This window comes from Apodemus sylvaticus, chromosome 4, assembly GCF_947179515.1.
Source record: "Apodemus sylvaticus chromosome 4, mApoSyl1.1, whole genome shotgun sequence".
NCBI classification, from domain to species: Eukaryota; Metazoa; Chordata; class Mammalia; order Rodentia; family Muridae; genus Apodemus; species Apodemus sylvaticus.
Genome location: NC_067475.1, coordinates 117,015,150 through 117,037,868, shown reverse-complemented (window position 1 = coordinate 117,037,868; position 22,719 = coordinate 117,015,150). Strand labels below are relative to the sequence as shown.

Genomic DNA, 22,719 nt, shown 5'->3' with positions numbered 1-22,719 from the left:
CAACGGGGCCATCTCCTTAGCCCTCAATACCCTTTTCTAGGTCAAAAAAAAAAAATCAGGTTTGCTTGCTTTCTAATTAGAGTGTATCACCTGTTTTTATTATATAACTGTTGCCATCTTTTATATTTGTTTATTTGTTGGATGGTGGGGTGTGACTGGGCGCCACAGCCTGTGCGTGGAGGTCAGCTCCCTCCTTTCCCAGGAGTCCTGGGAGTCTAACTCTGCCTTGGAGACAAGTGCCTTTCCCCGACTGAGCCATCGCATCTCATGCTTCGCGGGAGAATCGTGTTTTGAAGCGTAAGGAATGCAGGGAACGTCCAGCAGCCGGCAAGCAGAGTGAGCTGAGTTCTGCTCTCCTTCCCTGTGGAAACAGGATGAATGAGAGGCGGGGCACAGGTGAATAGCTAGGTTTCCCTGGTGACCATGGTTTCCCTGGTGGGCGTGGCTACATCTTGTCTATCTTGCCGGCTTCCAGACACCCTCCACTACCACAAAGCTACTGAGTTACAGGCTGGCCTCCATTTTGCTATGAAATAGGGGATGACCTTGAAGTCCTAGGTCCTCCTTGCGCTAACTTTGCAAGTGCCTCCATGCCCATCACAAACCACATATATATAGTTTTATTTAAAAACTTTTATAATAGTGTGGTGCGCGCTTGCGCGTGTGTGTTTGTGCGTGCGCGCGCCAGTGTGTGTGTGTGTGTGTGTGTGTGTGTGTTTCAAGGAAAACTTTCTGGAGTCAGATCTCTTCTTCCACTGAGTTGCAGGGATCGAACTCAAGCCTACAGGCGCGCTGGGCGATGAGACTCCAGCCTTCACAAGCGCTGAGCAAATGTTTTAAGAAGCTGTTCCTTCTTCTTCACCTTCCCAAAACCATATATTTTTAAAGATTCTTTTGAATTCTACATAGCGAGGGTGCTTATAGGTCCTTGGGGTACTTAGTTTGGATAGCCATTTATCATTTTGAAACACGGTAAATTCTGCATTTCCCTTCGTGCCCTCTAACATTAGCATGCCCAGAAAGTGCAGACTGGCGTGTCTATACTTTACACGGGCAGGCCATTAGGGAATGGACGAATCGTGGGCTCAGCGGCCCTTTCGTTTATGAGACCAAACTAGCACGGCCTGGAAGCCCATCGTGAATCGCGTAATCCATAGTAACTACGGATGAATTAACACGGTGATTAGAATGGTAGTCCTTTGTTCTCACTGCAGAGGAGGAAACAAACCCCACTGTGGCCAGCGGCTCGTTGGTCTAGGGGTATGATTCTCGCTTTGGGTGCGAGAGGTCCCGGGTTCAAATCCCGGACGAGCCCAACTACTTTTTGACTTTTTCTCTTTTTACTCTCCATCTTCTCAAAGTAGTTGCCAAGTTCCTCCTGTTAAAGCCCCCCAAAACGAGTATCAGAAGAGCAAAAACTCCTTCCGGGAGTGAAAAACAGTACCCAAGCCCTGGGGTTTTTGCCCCCCCCCCAAAAAAAGTGGGAGGGAACCGGTGACTTTGATCCAGAGAACTCAGATGTCCCCGATTCTTCCAGGTGAAGGAAGCCTGTTTTGGAGAGGGATTCCCAACTCTGTAGAGAGAGGCCCGGGTATCTCAGAGGTGTCTAGGACACAACAACTGTCCCGGGGGAGGGAGGAACATCGGAGCCCGGCCCAGGGGCGCGATCTGCTTGGTGGTCCACCTGCACCATCTGCGTGCACCCGTTCTTCCCGCCTGAGCCACGGGCTGGCGGAGGCTCTCGCACCTGCCTGTGGTCCACACAGGGAATCGCGGGCTCTTATTGTGGTTTTGTCACGCCGGTGAGAGAGGCGTAAAGTGCAAGCGGGAAATGTTTCGCCAGACATGCTACACCCCTGGGTGCCGCGCCGTAGGCTGATGACCCGGTCTGGGATTCTAGGGATGGCGCCCCAAGGAACGCCCACGCTGCCCCGGCCCGGATCTTTGGAGGACCGTCTGTCCTGCACAGTGACTGTGACCTTCAGAACGCGGGCTTCCACAGGGGCAGTGTGAATCGCCAGCCAAGCACCGAGTGGCACCTTGGGCCAAGATCAAGGCAACGCGACACCGGCGGACCTACGGGTGCTCCTCACTTTGCTAGTGGTGGAAAGAGACCAGAACAGTGGAGTCCCTCTGTAATTACAGTCTCTGAATTCACCCTTTCAGGGCGGGTCTGAAATCCGACTCTTCTTCCAGCTCAGACTTTCAGGTCCCGCCCTAAGACGCCTCAACGGTCATAAAGTGGACCAGACACACAACTCTACGTGGCTCGTTGGTCTAGGGGTATGATTCTCGCTTAGGGTGCGAGAGGTCCCGGGTTCAAATCCCGGACGAGCCCTTCTTTAACTTCCATACAACGCAAATCTGACCTCAGATGCATTTCTGAGATTTATCTGACAACAAATTACCTTTTAAGAGAACTAAGACTGCTGTCCCCCGGTGCTGTGAGAACCTCTCCGGTCACAGGTCGTTCAGTTGTCTGCTTGTACTTTCACCCACAGCGCCTGGCTCAGGATGCCAGGGTTTTAGCATTTTTGAAAATGAAATTGTTTTATTTTATTATTTATTGGGGGTTGGGGCGACGTCCTGGGGAGATCACAGAGCACCTTGAGGAAGTCAGTTTTCCCCGTTTTCCCACGTGCGCCCCTGGGGGTGGAACCCAGGTGATCCTCCCAAGGAGCCAGATTGGTGGAGGGAGCCTGGAGCCTGGAGCCTGGAGAGAGTGACAGGTTATAACGCCAGAGTGGAGGACTCCTCCATCCAGCCCCTCAAGAAAGTTTATTTAGGTTCAGTTGGGAGGCGGGAACGGTCTGCTACCAGACATTGAATCTAGGAGCTCCCACCCAAGCTATTTATTTTAATTACATTTGTCTATCTATCTATCTATCTATCTATCTATCTATCATCTACCTATCTATCCTGTGTGTGTGTGTGTTTACAGTGTGAACTTTTAAGAATTGGCTTTCTCCTTCCAGTCCACTATGTGGGGCCTGAGGCTTGGTGACAAATGCCTCTAACCACAGAGCCATCCCCAAGACCCGCTCTGCTTTTATTTTGCTTGTTTGTTTTAATTTTTGTTTGTTTGTCTTTAGTTTAGTTTTGAGACAGAGCTTCTCTGGGTAATCCTGGCTGACCTGAAACTTGTTATGTTTAAAACACTGGCCTTGAACTCACAGAGATCTGTCTGCCTCTGTCTCTTGGGTGCTGGGAATCAAAGGTGTGCGCTACTACATAGGCTTTTTTTTTTAAAAATAATGAATTGAAACATCATCTGGTACATTTGGGAGTCAGAAAAGTGATTAACTAATAAGCCTTTAGTCTCTGTTTTCTTGGAGGAAGAGAAGGGCTCTTTGGAAAGCAAAGCTTTTGCCCAATAGGCTAGCTATGTAGTTTGTAGGGCTTGGTATAAAGTGAAAATGCAGGGCCCGTCACAGAATTGATAAGTTATTTCTCTGCTGCCGGGGACATGAGCCAGTTTAAGGCACGTTAGAATACATTAAAGGCAGGTTTATGAGGAAGCTGCTTTCTGTCAAGCTCGCTGGCCCCAAGGATCGCCATGGGAAGAATGGTGGTGGTAGGGGAAGAAAGAAAAAGGGCAAGTGCAGGAAGACAGAAGGAAAGGAGGAGAGGGGGGAGAGGAAGAGGAGGCGAGGCAGAGATGGGTGGGGAGACTGAGAGAAAAACAGAGAGGGAGAGAACAAGCCTGGAGTCTATAGGGAGGAGCCTCTGGGGGGAGGGCAGCCCACCCACCACCCCCCACCCACCACCCCCGGCTGGAAAGTTCAGGTTGGGAGCAGGGCGTGCCAGGTAAGAACTGAGGGATGCTGGGAGAACCTGGAGGCCAGGTCTGCTTTGGTATGTAAAATAGTACCTCAGTCCCTTGTCCTGGGGTCCAAAAGCAAACAATAATAATTTAGAAATTATTAGAAACTTGGGGGTGGGTAGTTGTGGTTTGGTTCTTGGAGACAGGATTTCTCTGTGTAGCCCCGACTATCCTGGAACTCTCTTTGCAGACCAGGCTGGCCTTGAAACTCAGAGATCTGTCTGCCTCTGTCTCCTGATTGCTTAGAATTAGAGTTCTTTTTATTTGTTTGTGTGTATATGCTGTGTGTGTGTGTGTGTGTGTGTGTGTGTGTGCAGGTGGCTTCAGAAGTCAGAAGAATCAGGCTTGATTCCCTGGAACTGACTGGCCTTACATGTGGTTGAATCACCACACAATGATGCTACAAACAGGGAAGGATCCTGGAGACAGGAGCTGAAGCAGAGGCCATGAAGGAGTGTTTGTCTTAGCTAAGGTTTCTAGTGCTATGAAGAGACAGCACATCGCAGCAGCTCTTATAAAGGAAAACATTTGATCGAGGCTGACTTACAGTTCAGAGAGTTAGTGTCCATTATCATCATGGCGGGAAGCACGGTGGCATCTGGGCAGACACGGTGCTAGAGAAGGAGCAGAGAGTTCTATGTCCCCAGCAGGAAGGGACAGTGAGCCACTGCGCCTGGCTTGAGCTTCTGAAACCTCAAAGCCTACCCATCAGTGACTCTCTTCCTCCAGCAAGGCCACACCTGAGTCTGTGGGGTCCATTTTTATTCAGACCACCATTGTTGGTATTCTGTCTAAGCTCCACCCCACACCTACCTGGCAATAGCCAGGTATGCCCTGCCCCATAGATCTGGCCCACTATAAAAGGGGCTACTTGCCCCTCCTCCCTCTCTTTTGCACTCTCTGGCTCTCCCACACTCTCACCTCTCTGCCCCTTGGGCTCTCCTCCCCTCCCCCCTCCATGTGGTCATGGCCGGCCTCCACTTCTCTCCTCTCTCTCTCTCTCTCTCTCTCTGTCTCTCTAACTCCCATCCTTTGCCCTGAATAAACTCTATTCTATACCATGCCTGTGTGTGCGTGGTCCCTCAGGGAGAAGAGGTGCTTGGACAAGGGTCTGCCTGGGCACCCCCTTCCCCCACACCACCGTGCCACACTCCCTTAACCCCCATCCTCTCTTTTTAAGCCCCTTCAACCATGGTGCTGCTCACTGGCTTGGTTCTCAACCTGCTTTCTGATGAAACTCAGGACCTCCAGCCCAGGCATAGATCACCCACAGTGGGCTGGGCCCTCTCCCCTCAAGAACTAGTTAAGAAAATATCTTACAGCTGGATCATATGGAGGCCTTTTTCTCAGCTGAGTTTCTCTCCTTCAGACAACTCTATTCTGTGTGTCAGGTTGACATAAGGTTACACAGTAAGTCCCAGTGATGGCAACATCTCCCTCAAAGGGTAAACCCTGTGTGCACTTCTCAGCAGGAGAATAGACTGGGGGTGGACCCACTGCTGATACACACCCCGCACTCCCCCATTGCAGAATCTCACCTGAGAGTGCACTATGTTTGTGAGTGGGCCCGATGGGAACCTATACAGTTTCTGCCCCGAGTAGAACTATAAATATCACACTGTACTGACGGCCTGGAAGTCTGTGCTGAAATTACAGAAACTTTAAAGGGGCTAGAAAGATTAGAGGTTATTCGCTCAACCCGAAGGCCTTCCTTCAGTTTGGTGTATGGCCTGTGAATACTCCAGACAGCTCCCAGAGAAGACTTCAGCTGTAGGGAGCTAAGTAAGGTAGACCCCCATCGCATCGACACCACTGTGCCCAACCCTGCTAAGTAAGGTGGTTCCCTGTCTGTACCCCCGTGCTTCTCTTATGCTATGCCAGAGCAACAGATACAAGTAATAAAATCCTTCCACGCTGTGTTGGAGTTTGCTAACACACCTAGCTTTCTTCTTTCTCTCTCTTTTTTTTTAAAGATTTATTTATTATTATATGTAAAGTACACTGTAGCTGTATTCAGACACTCCAGAATAGGGAGTCGGATCTCGTTAGGGATGGTTGTGAGCCACCATGTGGTTGCTGAGATTTGAACTCAGGACCCCTGGAAGGGCAGTCGGTGCTCTTAACTGCTGAGCCATCTCTCCAGTCCCTTCTTTCCCTTTCCTTATTGTTTCTTCCCCTCCTCCTCCTCGTCCTCGTCCTCCTCCTCCTCCTCCTCGTCCTCCTCCTCCTCCTCGTCCTCCTCCTCCTCCTCCTCGTCCTCCTCCTCCTCCCCCCACCCCCTTCTTTTTGTATTCTCTTGGTTGCTGAATCCCCAGGAGTTATTTACGTTCAGAGGCGCTCTGAGTGCTCATGCAAATTACCTTCGCACACTGTCTATTTGGCCAGGGAGCCCGCCCGGAGACCTCGCTTTCTCCTCCCGCTCTCTCTCCTCTTTGTGAAAAAGTTTCCACTATACATTTCTAAAAGACTTCCAGGTGCGCACCTCAGGGAGGCAGGATGGGCAGTCAGTCCACACAATGCCAGGGCGAGCCCCGCTGTGAAATTCCTAGGAGTATTACACTCCGGTAAGAGGCACATCAGTATCACCCCCGACGACTTAGTAAAAATGTACCACGTGCTGTTGGTACCAAAATAAACAGATTGCTCAAGAGGCTCCAGAGTAAGATAAGATCCTTGTAAGATAACTTTAACGGCCCGTGTCCCTTTGTGTTCCCAGATGTTCGGGGAACTAAGGGGGAAAAATAAAGTAGCCTGAGCTAACAGTTCTAATAGCATTTGGGTCCTAGTCATGGAAAGGGAAGGAAGCTGGCGCACAGTGCTAGAACAGCAATTGCTGGATGAATGTGAAACATTCCAACAGGTGGGGCCCAGCATCGCAGTAACAGTGAGAGCCGCTTTTCCAACTGAAGGCCACGCCTCTTTCTCCAGCAGCGCAGACTCAAACTCGCCAAAGGCTGCACGCAGTGTGGTTCCGTGTTTGCAAGTTCTGTCGCCAAAGCCGTGCAGGCTGTGCTGGCATTGTGTATTTCTTTCAAGCTTCCAAGCCTCCCCCCGCCCCCGGCGTCCCCACCCCTCGAAAGTGAACCAAGAGTTAAGAGAGATAAAGTGCTAAGAGGAACACGCCATCTGTCTGCAGAAGGAAGGGCACCGAACGGGACTGGGTGGCTGTCGAAATGCAAATGAACACTGACACCGTGTGGCTGGAGAAAGGAAGCGAGGAAGCGAGGAAGCCAGTGGACTGAGGTAAGGGCCGAGTGGATAGCAGCAGTTGGTGAGATTGACCCTGTGGCAATCCGTATGGACAGTTGTTGGGCTTTGTGGATGGCGCCACGAGAAAAAAACCAAACTGCCAGGTGCTTTTTCCACCACGGTGGGGCAGCAGATCCCGGAGGAAGTGTATAACAGCGTTCAACAGGAAACTGGTTTGCCCTAGGGCAGGCAGCCCATAGCTCACTGAGGTTTGGAAATCAGGAAGCAGATTCACTTATTAAACTACAAGCCGTCCACCTCCCGAGAGCTTTAGAGGCTCTTATCTTCATTCTTATCTGGCCACAGTGAGTTGACACACTGGGAAGTAGCTAAAGCTACCGACATTCCCAAGAAATACTCTGATATTCTGCATGGTAACCATAAATGTGAGGCATGATCCGAATTAGGACACGGAGAGACTCTACAGGGTCCGTATATGTCAGTAAAGATACAAAGAGGTGTTCACCTGTGTGGACATTGCCGCAAGCCCATTGAAAACTGTGAAAGTGCCGGGTGGTGGTGGTACAGGCCTGTAATCCCAGCACTTGGGAGGCAGAGGCAGGCGGATTTCTGAGTTCAAGGCCAGTCTGGTCTACTGAGTGAGTTCCAGGACAGCCAGGGCTATATAGAGAAACCTTGTCTGGAAAAAACCAAATCCAAAAAAAAAAACAAAAACAACAACAACAACAACAAAAAAAACTGTGAAAGTAACTATACATATATAAACCTCTAGCCTCTATACAATATCATCTAGGTCTAGAATGTTTTCAGCCTCTGAGACTTGCTGCTGGATAAGCTCACCCTTTCTTCTTCCTTCTGAACTCTGGCTGGCTGGTTCAACTCAGCTCTTCTGACTCAAACTCCTCTCCAAGCTCACTGATTCAGTCTGGTTTTTCTCTCTCAGCTTCTGAATTGCTCTGCTTTGCCTCAAACTAACAGCAGCAATGTTCTAATCTTTTAGCTTCTTCTCACTTTCTGCGTCATTCTGTCTTTACTGCAACCTGTTTCTGTACAACTGTCCTGGTAAAACTGTGTCTTAGTTAGTTTCCATTGCTGTGAACAGACACCATGACCAAGGCAAGCCTTATAAAAGCAAGCATTTTTTTTCGAGACAGGGTTTCTTTGTATAGCCCTGGCTGTCCTGGAACTCACTCTGTAGACCAGGCTGGCCTCGAACTCAGAAATCCGCCTGCCTCTGCCTCCCAGAGTGCTGGGATTACAGGCATGTGCCACCCCCACCCCACCCCCGCACCCCCCCTCCCGGCAAAAGCAAGCATTTAATTGGGGCTGGCCTTCAGGTTCAGAGGTTTAGTCCACTCCCATCTTAGCAGGAACCACGGCAGTGTGCAGGTAGACAAGGTGCTAGAGAAGGAGCTGAGAGGTCTGCATCTTGATCTGAAGGCAAGCCCGGGAGACTGGCCTCCAGGCAGCTAGGAGGAGGGTCTCAAAGCCCACCCCACACTGACTCACTTCCTTCAACAAGGCCACACCCACTCTAACAAGGCCACACCTCTTGATAGTGTCACTCCCTGGACCAAGCATATCCAACCCACCACAAACTGCCTCCTCCCTCTTTCTCTCGCTCTAGGCTGCTCTACTCTCCCTCTCAACCCTACTGGACCATTCTCTACGACCTCTGCTGTATTCCTGTACTGTGCTCCTCTTCTTCTTTGTACCCTGTCTCTCCATTAAGTAGCTTTCCTCCCCTTGTGAGAGTTGGGCGGGTCCTATTCCTTTAAATCTTTTTCTGATTCGTCACTTTTTCTGCCACTCAATTAGACATCACTTTAAAACTTGTGCGTTTCCTTCTACAGAAGAACTTTACCTTCATTATTTGGATTGAAACTGAGTGCTGCCAGGCGGTGGTGGCACACGTCTTTAATTCTACCACTTGGGAGGCAGAGGCAGGCGGATTTCTGAGTTCGAGGCCAGCCTGGTCTACAGAGTGAGTTCCAGGACAGCCAGGGCTACACAGAGAAACCCTGTCTCGGAAAAGCAAAAAACTAATCAAACAAACAAACAAACAAAAAACCTGAGTGATACTGATCTGTTTATATTCCAACTCTGTGTTACACACAGGCACACCTCAGAGAATTGATAAGGACTGGGTCACTCACTTCACAGTCATTGGTGCAAGGAACAAGGAGAAGGAGACCAGGACTAATTGTACTTCCATTTATTTTACAGCTATATACAGGCTGTATTAACTGAAATAATTATGGGGTTATTAAAATGGAAATATAGGGGCTGAGCAGATGGCTCTGCAGTTAAGGGCGTTTGCTGCTTTTTCTAAGGCCCTGGGTCACTTCACAAAATCAACCTCATGCAGCTCACAACTGCTTGTAACTCCAGCTCCATGAGTCCAATGCTTGCTTGCTTGCTTTCTCTCTGTTTCTTTCTTTCAATAAAAAGCCACCCAGCTTTTGTTTTTTGTTTTTAAAGATTTATTTATTTATTTTATATATAAGTACACTGTAGCTTTCTTCAGACACATCAGAAGAGGGTGTCAGATTTTGTTACGGGTGGTTGTGAGCCATCATATGGTTGATGGGACTTGAACTCAGGACCTCCAGAAGAGCAGTCAATGCTCTTAACTGCTGAGCCATCTCTCCAGCCCTGGTCTAATGCTTTCTTCTGGCCTATGCAGACACCAAATGCACACGGTATACATACATATACTTAGCTCACACACATTAAATAACGAAATACTTACAAAACCCCAACAATTAGAGTTTGAACACAAGTATGTTGCACCAGAGAGAAAGAGCACTCCTCAAGCCTGGTGAGATGGTTCTGTAGGTTAGAACACTTGTCACGAAGCTGATGACCTGAGTTTGGCCCCCAGGACCCATGTGATAGAAGGAGAGAATTGTCTCTTACAAGTTGTCCTCTGATTCCACCTTCATGCACGAGCATAAAAATAAAGAAATGTGCTTTTTTTTTTTTTAAAGACAAGATCTCTGGCTAGAGAGATGGCTCAGCAGTTAAGAGCACTGACTGCTTTTCCAGAGGTTCTGAGTTCAATTCCTAGCAACCACATGGTGGCTTACCACCATCTGTAATGGGTTCCAATTAAAGAGAGTGGCAGTATACTCCCATACATAAAAATAAATAAATCTTTAAGACAAGATCTCACTATTTAGTCCTGGCTAGCCTGAAATTCACTTTGTAGACCAGGCTAGCTTCAAACTTACAGAGATCCGTTTGCCTCTGCCATATGCTAGGATAAAGGGCTTATATCCACCTGATCCCTTTTTTTTGTGAGGAGGAACAGGGTCTTACTATATAGCCCTGGGTGGCCTGGAACTGGCTAGGTAGACTAGGCTAGCTTTGACCTGGAGTTCTGCCCATCTCTGCTTCTCCAAAGCTGAGATAAAAGGTATGCAGGATCAGAATGCTCTCTTAACTGTTGAATCATCTCACCACCCCTAGACAAAAGTGGGTTTTAAAAGAAGGCGCTCCCAGAAGCTATGAGGCTATTGAATAAAAAAATCCCATATCAGAGGTGAATTGCTTCTGTGAGCTGTTGACCCCCAAGGCTCTACATGTTGCAAAGATTATTGCCACTGATATTGGTTGTAGGGCAGAATTAGATGTTAGGTTCCCATTGCAAAAGACAGTGCATGCTTTTGTTGCAGAGCATGGAGAAATCAAGCTGAGACTGAGCTGGAGGCTCCTTCTCCACTGATGGGCTTCCTAGTCCTGGAAGGCACTGGCTGCTGAGCAAAACTGGTTAACAGTGCAGCTCAATGATAGACCTGTGTGCTACACCGCTTAGGGTTTCTATTCCACTATGATAGAACATCACGACCAACTGGGAGGATAGGGTTTATTTCATCATCTTGCTTGTAGTCCATCATCCAGGGAAGTCTAGGCAGGAGCTGAAACCGGGAGCTGATGCCGAGGTCATGGAGGGTGTTGCTTGCTGGCTTGCACCTCGTGGCTTGTTCAGCCTGCTTTCTTACACACCCCCAGGACCATCTGCCCCGGGTGGCACCACCCACAATGGACTGCACCTTCCCACAGCAATCACTAACAAAATACCCTATAGGTTTGTGTATAGGCAGATCTTACAGAGGCATTTTCTCAATTGAGAATCTCTCTTTCTCTGTTAAGTTGACATGAAAGCATCCAGCACAACTACCAATATTCTAAGCAAGATAAACCCACTGATTCATTAGCGGTATGACTATTGTGGCTGGAACCAAATGCTCTCTGATGTAATTCAAACTTCCTCCGGAGGCTGGAGAGATAGCTTAGTGGTTAAGCACACTGACTGCTTTTCCAGAGGTCCTGAGTTCAATTCCTAGCAACCACATGGTGATCTGATGCTCTCTTCTGATGTTTCTGAACTTGATGCTGTGTGTGAGGGCAAAAACTTATGGCTACCTATGCCATAGGCTCCAGTAAAGAGGCTACTGCTATTGTTGCTTTAAACAGATGTGATATGCCGATCAAACTGTCTTCTAATTTATATTTACATTCACAGTTATATTTTGTGTTTACACACATAGATTATGTGGGGAAGCTGCAAATGAAGGAATAAAGGTCGATGTCCACCATTAACTAGATAGCCTTCTGAGGCAAAGTGTGTACTGACACACTCAATCATGCACACACACACACACACACACACACACACACACAACCTAAGGAATGTCACATAGCCTTGGTTAGACTACATAATCAATTTCCTTTCTCCTGATAAGAACCTATTTAGCTAGCACCTGAGATTCCTGAAATGCTTCCCCATGCTGATGAGGCATTTCGGTACCCTAAGACCCCAGTTAATGACTTTTTGCCCATCCTGGATGTTCCTACCCTCAGTCCCCCAAAACTTTATAAGCCTCGAATCACCCAAGGAAAAGTTAATCTGTCTCCTGCAGCTAGTCCCGGTATGATTATTCACTATACATACTCACAGAACTTCCAACACCCCCTCCCCCATGTTCATCTTAGTTGTGGGGGAAACCTGTTTTGGAAATGAGAGATTACTGTGGAGGTGCATAACTGGTCAACTGCTTACAGTAACTGTTGCTGTGGTACAGTGGCCCAGTATTCAGACATAAATAGAAGGAAATAATCAGCCATCTATATCACCCACTCCAAAGCTCAAGGAGGAAGATCAAAGAGGAGGAGGAGGAGGCAGAAGAATGTGGGAGCTGCTGGAAAGGATGGAGTGTCATGTGGTAATTTCCTCCAAATTGAAACATCCCCCTCCCTCCCTCCTCTCCTCCCCCCCCCCCCCCCCCCCGAAGGAGAAGGAAGCCTCCTCATAAGCCTCAGGAATGTCCTGAAACTTATAAGACTCAGATTACACCTATCCTTTCCCAAGATTGTGTAAGCAGTAGACAGCTGCTGAGGGAAGGGGTCTTTCATGACACTAAGAGTAAGCTATCTCAGGAACTCCTGTTCTGCACCTCCCACGAATCATCTCAATGCAGCTACGCAACGTTCCTGGTGTCAGCTTCTTGCTGTCGAGACAGGCAAGCTCATAAAACCTGGGAAAGGCCGGGCGGTGGCGGCACATGCCTGTAATCCCTGAAAGGGATTGGGAGGCAGAGGCAGGCGGATTTCTGAGTTCGAAGCCAGCCTGGTCTACAGAGTGAGTTCCAGGACAGCCAGGACTACGCAGAGAAACCCTGTCTCGAAAAAACCAAAAAAAAAAAAAAAAAAAAACCAAAACCAACCAACCAAACAAAAAAACCTGGGAAAGTAGCGCTGGTCCTAGCTGGAAGCAGACGCAAAGCTGTCATCATGAAGAACATTGATGATGGCTCCGCAGACCCTTGCAGCCAAGCTCTGATGGCTGGAATTGACCTCCATCCCAGGAAAGTTACAGCTGCCATGGGCAGAAAGAAAATCCCCAAGAGCTCAAAGATCAAGCCCTTTGTGAAAGTGTCTCGCTGCAATCCCTTCAAACCCACAAGGCACTCTGGATATCTCCTTGGACAAAACTGTTGTCAACAAGGATTTCTTTAAAGAAGAGTCTACCAAAGTGGATTCAGGCAGATTACGTTCTTACCTAAAAGCACATATTCACAGGTATAGGAGTCAAGATTGCAGAAAGTAAAATTTGTTTGTTTGTTTTTAAGATTTATTTATTTATTATATGTGTATGAGTAAACTGTAACTGTCTTCAGACACACCAGAAGAGGGCTTCCAATCACATTTCGGATGGTTATGAGCCACCATGTGGTTGCTGGGACTTGAACACTGGACCTTCAGAAGAGCAGTCGGTGTTCTTAACCACTGAGCCATCTCCCCAGCCCTGCAGAACACACTTGTTTCCCTCCACCTCCACCTGCTTCCAACACCGCAGTGTTCACACCTGCAAAGGTGCTCCTTGGATATTACGAGGAGGTTCATTCCTGATAAACTCAACAGAACTTGACAATATCATAAATCAGCCAGGCAGTGGTGGTGCACACATTTAATCCCAGGCAGAGGCAGGCGGATCTCTGAGTTCGAGACCAGCCTGGTCTACAGAGTGAGTTCTAGGACAGCCAGGTTAACACTGAGAAACCCTGTCTGGAAAAAAAGAAAGAAAGAAAGAAAGAAAAAGAAAGGAAGGAAGGAAGGAAGAAAGAACGAAAGAAAACATCATAAATCAAAAATGCATTTAGTAAAATTGACCTAAAAGAATCACAGCTTTGTTCCAATAACCTAACCAAATACACAGTGCACTGTAGATACAGTGATCAAATGCCTGGCTGGGATTGCTGGTCCCCTGATGTCACTCAACATGTGAAGAGAATATGGTAGTGTACAGTGTTATGTTAGTGTGCCCCCAACACACACACACACACAGACACACACACGCACACACACACAGCAAAATTCTAAACTTACAGAGTGATTTCCCTGAGGTGTACACTGATTTACATGACCAAGTGTAATCATTGTATTTTGGGGCTCTCTGTGTTTGTTTATTTGGGTTTTTTTTTTTCAGATTAGCATCTGGATTGAAAATGTAGAGGAATGTCACAGGAAAAGCTTCCAAAGAGTGAAGGAAAATCATACTGAACATGTTATTTACAAATCTAATACATATGTCACTTAAAACTCAATCTATCTTAGTGGTAATGGTCGTATAACACTGGAAATGTACTTAATTAAATATCCACTTTATAAAGGTTAAATGGGGCTGGAGAGATAGCTCAGCAGTTAAGAGCACCGACTGCTCTTCCGAAAGTCCAGAGTTCAAATCCCAGCAACCTCATGATGGCTCAACTATCTGTAATGAGATCTGACACCCTCTTCTGGGGTGTTTGAAGACTGCTACAGTGCACTTATAATAAATAAATAAATCTTTAACAAAAAAAGGGTTACACAGTAAACCATGCTATATAAATTCTGCTCCAATAGAAAATGAAAAAACTGAGTTACTCTAGATTTCTACACTGTTTAGATGTTTCATTCATATTTTAATATTGAAAGACATTCACTGGGGCTGGAGAGATGGCTCAGCGGGTAAGAGCACTGACTGCTCTTCCAAAGGTCATGAGTTCAAATCCCAGCATCCACATGGTGGCTCACAACCATCCATAAAGAGATCTGACACCTACAGTGTACTTACATATAATAAATAAATATTAAAAAAAAAAAAAAAGACATTCACTACCTGGGCATGGTGGCCCATGCCTTTAATCCCAGCACTAGGAGAGGTAGAGGCAGGTGAGTTTGAGGTCAACATGGTTTACCAAGTGAGTGCCAGGACAGGCAGCACTGTTACACAGAGAAACCCTGTCTCAAAAAAACAAACAAGAAAGAAAGAAACAAAGACTTTCATATAAGTACTGAGTGAAAAATCATATTCCACATTATGACTAAGGTAAGAATGTTAAACAGGGTAAACAGGGCCACTATAGAGGTGGATCAGAAATTAATAGTGGCCACTGCCCTTGCTGAGAACCTCTTGTTTGGTTCCAAGCACCCACACCAGGCGGGGTGGACATAGTGCCTCCTTCTGGTCTTTACTGGAATTGTACCTACCTGGTGAACATAGGAACAAGCACACACACACACACACACCACATAAATACATACATACATACATACATACATACATACATGTGAAAAAATAAATAAAATAAGGGAGGGTGGGACTGAGAAGGTTCATATACTCTTGAATTATTTGTATTGTTTATGGGGAGCATATACACGGCTTTTTTGAGGGCTGTCCAAGTAGTCTACTAGGTAAGAGTGCCATCAAGCCCGATGACATCAGTTTGGTCCCTGGGATCCAAACAGTAGAAGGAGAGAACAGACACCCATCCGTCTGACCTCCACGCATGCAGGTGGGGCAGGCACCCTCTGTGCCCACTCATGTAGATGTAATAACATTTAAAAATCTGCTGGGCATTGTGGCTCATGCCTTTAATCACAGTAGTGGGGAGCCAGAGGCAGGGAGATTTTTAAGTTCAAGACCAACCTGGTCTCCAGAGTGAGTTTCAGGACAACCAGGGCTACATAGGGAGACCCTGTCTTCACAGAACGATGCGAACAGACAAAAGTTTTCGAAATCATTTTTTAAAAAGTTATTCCTAGCTGGGCAGTGGTGGCGCACGCCTGTAATCCCAGCACTCTGGGAGGCAGAGGCAGGCGGATTTCTGAGTTCAAGGCCAGCCTGGTCTACAGAGTGAGCTCCAGGACAGCCAGGGCTATACAGAGAAACCCTGTCTCGAAAAAACCAAATCAAAAAAAAAAAAAAAGAAAGATATAAAAAAAAAAGTTATTCCTATTTTTTCAGTGAAAAGAAGGAGAAAGCAATATTTCAGAAGCGCTTACAGTTATGGCTGGAAAGAGCCAGAAGCTGTGGCCTTGGGCTTCCTGGCTAACCACTGGGAACTACTCTGTTCAGTACTGTGACCCCAGCAGTGCCCCAGTTTACAGACGGCCTGCACTAGAGTCTGGTTTCTGGTGAGTGCGCTCTTAGTGTAGACGGCTGCTTTCTTGCCATCCTCTCACGTAGCTTCTCCTCTGTGTGCACATGGAGAGAAGAGTGGGGTCGGGGTTGCAAGGGAGGGAAAGAGGGAAGGAGGGAAGGAGGAAGGGAGGGTGGGGAGAGAGAGAGAGAGAGAGAGAGAGAATCTTAGTTACTTCCCTGAAGACCTCGTCTCCAATATCATGTAGTCATATTGGGGGTTAGGACTTCAGTGTATGATTTGGGGCTGGATACAATCCAAATAACTTTGTTTGCTATGTTCCTGGTGACTGAGGGCGCTCCCCTTGCCCTGACACCAGTTTATAACATTTCAACCCCAGCAGGAGCACGACCCTTGCCATGGTTTCAGACTGGCCTCACACACCCCACAGGGGTCTCAGACTCCTCTCCGATTACCTTGAACTTCTGATCCTTCTGCCTCCACCTCCTGAGCGCTGGGATTGCTGCAGGTTGAACCTAAGGTTTTGTACAGGCTGACAAGTGCCCTGAATCATGTCGGCTACCTCCCTGGTCAAAAGCCTACATTATTTTTGTGAAAGGACCTCCTAACTGCATGAGGGAAGTCTTGGCTTGACTAGGTGATTTAGTTCAGCCAGCAATTGTTCCAGGGAAATGTTAGTGATCCCCAACACACACACACAAGAGCTGATCTGACGCAACTCACAGTAGGGTCTTTATTCTATTAGAGCTAGCTCACCCCACCTTCCCCCTTCAATGCACCACCTTCACGCAGACAGTTTTGGTGATGGGGGAGCCCCGAACATCTATGGGGCAAGGCTTTATAGTAAACAGCAACAAGCAGGGTCTGTGTGTGCAAGCATCTAATTGGAAAGCTACTGTGGCCTTTAACATCAGGGAATCGATGGCCATGTCTGCCTGCATATCTTGTTGTCAAACAGGAATAGATTATATATTCCTAACTCCCAGGCAAGAATGCAATCAGCTTAATTTTTCTTAAGTTTTATTTGTTATGTACACCGAGTTCTGCCTGCGTGCTAGAACAGGGCACCAGATCCCATTATAGATAGATCTAGACAGCCTGATACCACCTGGTTGCTGGGAATTGCACTCAGGACCTCTGCAAGAGCAGCCAATGCTCTAAATGAGCCATATCCCAGTTCCCAACTTATTTTTTTAAAGATGTAATTTAAATTATGTGGTGTGTGTGTGTGTGTGTGTGTGTGTGTGTGTGTGTGTGCGCGCGCGCTCATCACACTGCAGCTGCTCCCAAAGGTCAAAAGAGGGCATCAGATCCTCTGGAGCTGGAGTTTCATGGCAGCTGGGATCTGGCTGACCTGGGAACTGGTGCTGGGAACTGAGCTCAAACCCTTTAGAAAAGCAGCAAGTGGAGCTGGAGAGATGGCTCAGCAGGTAAGAGCACTGACTTCTGAAGGTCATGAGTTCAAATCCCAGCACCCACATGGTGGCTCGCAGCCAATGGTAAAGAGATCTGATGCCCTCTTCTGGTGTGTCTTAAAACAGCTAAAGTGTACAGTACAGTGTATACAATAAATAAATAAATCTTAAAAAGAAAAAGAAAAAAGCAGCAAGTGCTCTTAGCCACTGAGCTACACTCCCCACCCAAAGGTTTCCACTTACTAAAGTCCTACGACATCGATGCACAACATGGCAGAGCAAGCCTCTTCGTGATGGGAAGAAAAAAGAGGAGTAGGGGCCGTGGTTTCCCTATCCCCTCAAGTGCACAAACTAACCAAATGGGCCCCCTGCTCTGCTTCCACTTCTTTTTTTAAAAGATGATTTATTTATTATATTTATATGAGTACACTGTAGCCGTCTTCAGTCACTCCAGAAGAGGGAGTCAGATCTCATTACGGATGGTTGTGAACCATCATTTGGTTGCTGGGAGTGAACTCAGGACCTTTGGAAGAGCATTCAGTGCTCTTAACCACTGAGCCATCTCTCCAGCCCGTCTTCTACTTCTTAAACCTTCTAAGCAGCATCAAGTCAGAGACAAAGTCTTTTGTGTCAGTACGTGGACTTTCGGGGGTCAGCATCCAAACAGTAGCAATGGGCTAGCAGTGTGTGAGGGTGCTTCTCCACTATGCTGGACCGCCGCTCTCAGGCAGCATGAGATCATGGTTTTTGTTTTTGTTTTTGTTTTTTTGGTTTTTGGTTTTTGAGACAGGGTTTCTCTGTGGTAGCCCTGGTTGTCCTGGAACTCACTCTGCAGACCAGGCTAGCCTCTAACTCAGAAATCTGCTTGCCTCTGCCTCCCAAGTGCTGGGATTAAAGGCCTGGGCCACCACTGCCCAGCTACAGTGAATTTTTAAAGTTTTATCTTCATGTTAAACATGTGACTCTTTTTGCCAGTTTGTATGTCTGTGTACCAAGTGCATGCAGTGCCAGTGATGGCCAGAAGAGGGGGCATTAGATAATCTAAAATTGAAATCGTGGACTGTGGGTGCTGGGAAACAAACCCAGGCGCTCCGAGATGCTGAGCCATTTCCCTAGGCCCTGAAAGCATTTGTTGTTGTTGTTGTTTGGTTGTTTCGTTGTTTTTGTTTTAGTCTCAAACAAAAGATAGCTTTGGCTGTCCTTGAACTCTCTATGTAGACTAGCCTAGCCTTCTACCCTCAGACTTTAGATTGCCCCACCTCCCAAGCACTGGGATTAAAGGCTTGCTAGCTACCACAGCAAGGTCTTATTTATTTGTTTGTTTGTTTGTTTGTTTATCATCATCATCATCCATACAATATTTCCAATGCCCAGTAGGTTTTTCTGGATACCAAGCTCATCATAGCTTGAGCAACACTGAGATAAGTACTCTTTTGCATATCTGTGCTCACAGATAAGCCTTAGGGGAACCAAGAATGTTAAGTACACAAGGCTGTTCCTTCTAGGGAAGAAATATAACCTGTTGTCTGCCCAGCAGGCTGGGGTGTATGCTGACTAACCTGGTGACCTCTGCCCTCTCTGGCTCAATAGAGACATTTCTGGTACCAGACCCCTCCCCAGACCCTTATTGCAATTGCTTTTTCTTGTCAATCTGTAGAACCTCTATGTACGGGCTTTACAAGTGTTGATAAAGTCAAGTCTGAGCTGTATTTAGCTTTCTTTGCTCCTCAAAGAGCTTTATGTAGGCTTTCCTGTGAACACAGAGTGTGTGTGTGTGTGTGTGTGTGTGTGTGTGTGTGTATGTGTGTGTGTGTGTGTGGTGAGATAGGATTTGAGTGCTTGAGAAGCCTGCACGAAGCCAAGAGTTTGATTCCCATCATCACATACACCAGGTGTGGCGCTCAGCCCTCAGAATGTGGAAAACAGAGGATCAGAAGTTCACTGTCATCCTCACATATACAGTGCTGAGGCTGCCTTGATACATGATATCTTATTTCAAAAAGGAAATCGAAGCAAAACAAGTCTGCAAACAAACAGAACAACCCAGTTGATGGCTTCTGTGATGATCATTGCTTGAATGAGTGATTTACCCCAAGCACTATAACTAAACCAGTCTAGTGAAGACTTAAACAAGAAAAAATTTTAAGATTTATTCTATGTGTGTGAGTACACCATCACTCTCCTCAGACACACCAGAAGAGGGCATCAGATCCTGTTACAGATGGTTGTGAGCTACCATGTGTTGCTGGGATTTGAACTCAGGACCTCTGGAAGAGCAGGCAATGCTCTTAACCACTGAGCCATCTTTCCAGCGCCCCCCAGAAAGATTTTTAAAGAAAAGGATCTCTTTCAGGAGCTGGAGATCTACCTCTTGCAGGAAGGACCTGGCCTCAGTTCCCAGCACTGACAACCATCTTAGCTTCAGCTCTAGAGAATTCGACAACCTGCTTTGGCCTCCAGGTCATAGGCATGCACACACATATATGTTTTTAATCCTAGCTACCTTCAGAGCAAGAGGTGGAGCCCTCAGCTCCTCCAGCCCCACGGCTGCCTGGATGCTGTCACATTCCCGCCTTGATGATAATGGACTGAACCTCTCACCCTGTAAGCTGGCCCTAATTAAAATGAAATGATATCCTTATAAGATTTGCCTTAGTCGTAGCGTCTGTCCACAACAGTAAAACCCTAACTAAGATGTGGTGTAGCATGCTTTTAATCCCAGCACTCCCAAGGCAGAGGCAGGTGGATCTCTGTGAGTTTGAGGCCAGCCTCGTGTACAGAGTCAGTACTAGGACAGCCAGGGCTACACAGAGAAACCCTGTCTCAAAAACCGCAGATAAATAAAATTGTTTGCTTTTTAATTGGAAAATAATATTTGTGTTTACAAATACATGGGGTCTGATGTGTATTTGTACCTATGATGATAATGGGAAGAGCTGATCAAGCTCCTTATTTTACCCTGCCTGCTTTTTGGTTAAGACTCTAATTTAGCAATTTAGTCTCGGCCACTAGAGGGAAGTGTGGAACAACAGAAACTTGAGATGTCTTCGAGAGACTTGCCCCAGGTAGTATTCTTCTACTACATCGTGCAGAAGTTCTCTGCTTCTTATCATGAGAGATCATTTTCAGATGAAGTCCGTTTACCCCGCCTACACATTCCTTTCTAAACGTAATGTTTCATGCTGGACCAGGAAAGGGGTGACTATAAGAGATCATAGCGTGTGTGATTTTTTTTGTTTGTTTATGTGAAAAATCCAGAGAGGACTGGAGAGATGGTTCAGCAGCTAAGAGCACAGACTGCTCTTGAGTTCAATGCCCAGCAACCACAAGGTGGCTCACAACCACCCGTAATGGGATCTGATGCTCTCCTCTGGTGTGTTTGAGGACAGCTACAGTGTACTCATACACATACAAATAAATAAGTAATTCTTTTTTTTTTTTTTTTGACTTTGGTTTTTTCAAGACAGGGTTTCTCTGTATAGCCATGGCTGTCCTGGAACTCACTCTGTAGATCAGGCTGGCCTCGAACTCAGAAATCTACCTACCTCTGCCTCCCAGAGTGCTGGGATTACAGGCGTGCACCACCGCCACCCAGTTTAAATAATTCTTTAAAAAAAAAAAAACAAACAAAAAACTCCAGAGACAACGAAACTGTTCAGTTCATAAAGCGATTGGAAGGGCCAGAGGCTCCGGCAGTGGCGATCACAGGACATACTCTTGAGGGAATCTTACTGAGATGAAAATGTCCTAAAACTGGTTTACAGCGACAGTTGCACGTGGAAAACTGTGACCACAAATGTACAAAAGTCATCGAATTGTGCAACTGGCGTGAGTGAGCTATATGAACTGTTATGTAAACTCCAGGAAAGCTGATTGGGAGATACAGGGAGTGCTGGGCAGCGGTGGTGCATGCCTTTAATCCCAGCACTCCGGAGGCAGAGGCAGGCGGAGTTCTGAGTTCGAGGCCAGCCTGGTCTACAGAGTGAATTCCAGAACAGCCAGGGCTACACAGAGAAACCCTGTCTCGAAAAACCAAACCAAAGCAAAAAACCCACAAGGATTTCTTCTATGACGCTGGCCTGTAGTACTGCAGGAGACGCGCAGATAACCCCATGTCCCACATCGACCTCAGTGGAGAACTGGGGACTAGACTCCAGAATGGTGTTCACCAGAGCCATACTACCATACTCTTCCCTTGAGGAGAGGGCTCTGACCTCACTGCCCTGACCCCCCTCCGATCCTGTCAGGATACTTCAAGTTCAAATCGCAACAGCAACACCCAGGTGTTCTAAGGAGATGGAAAACCTCTAGGGGCCAAAAAGCAGGGCACTGAGGACTAGAAGTCATCAACTTGCCATCAGGAAAACAGGCCTTAGTCTATTGTCTTGATTGTTAGAGTTCAATGATTTGCTTTTTTCGTGTGTACAGGCATTTGGCGTGTAGGCGTGCGTCTATGCACCACATGCATGCCTGGTGCCCAAGGAAGTCCGAAGAGGGTGTCCGATCTCCTAGAAACTAGAGTTACAGAGTTCTGTCATGCTATGTGGGTGCGGGGAATTGAAACCAAGTCCTCTGGGAAAGCAGCCCCTGTTCTTAAGTACTGAGCCATGAATTCACCCCCTAGACGTACTGCTTTTAAAAATTGTATGTACACAGTTTTTTGTGTATTTTTTTATTATTTGATTATGTATTTTATGCACATTGGTGTTCTGCCTGCATGGATCCTGTGTGTGAGGGTGTCAGATACCCGGAAACCGGATGTGAGCTAGGAATTGAACCCTGGTCCTTTGGAAGAACAGGCAGTGCTCGGAACTGCTGAGCCAATCCTCCGGACGCCACTTCCGTACTTTGCACCGCTCACTGACTGCTGATACAAAGTGACAATCTGGCCTGGTGTGGATAGACTTCGCCCTCAGGGTCTGTAAGGCAAAATAAATCCTCTCTCCCTATGCGGCTTCCGCTAGAATATTTTATCCCAACAACAGAAACTAAGACACAAAGAATATTATTTGTCTAGAATATTTTATCACAACAACAGAAACTAAGACACAAGAGTATTATTTGTCCTAAACCCAGATAGATCTTTCTTTATTCCCCAGCCCATATTTTACATTCCTGATAATAAAACAGGAAATTACTTCAAGGAAACCCCTGGAATGAAGAAAGAGAATACGTCCAAACCATTCGAAGAAATGTGATTTTTCCCCCCAACTTTAATTAAAATTGGCCAAACGGAGAATAAAATCAAGTACTATTTGATTCTTAAAAACCCAAATAAGGGAGGGGAAGGAAACGCTATCCAGCTGTCCATCATGTCTGGACACCTTGCAGAACTATTTATTAC

General features: G+C 46.8%; 2 non-coding genes across 2 annotated transcripts; both read left to right on the top strand.

The window, feature by feature from the left end:
• The first annotated feature begins 1,243 nt into the window (after nucleotides 1-1,243).
• Nucleotides 1,244-1,315, top strand: Trnap-ugg (transfer RNA proline (anticodon UGG)). The gene has a single exon. It is a non-coding gene; the product is annotated as a tRNA-Pro (tRNA).
• A 951-nt stretch (nucleotides 1,316-2,266) lies between these two features.
• On the top strand, nucleotides 2,267-2,338 carry Trnap-agg (transfer RNA proline (anticodon AGG)). Its single transcript has one exon. It is a non-coding gene; the product is annotated as a tRNA-Pro (tRNA).
• The last annotated feature ends 20,381 nt before the right edge of the window (nucleotides 2,339-22,719 follow it).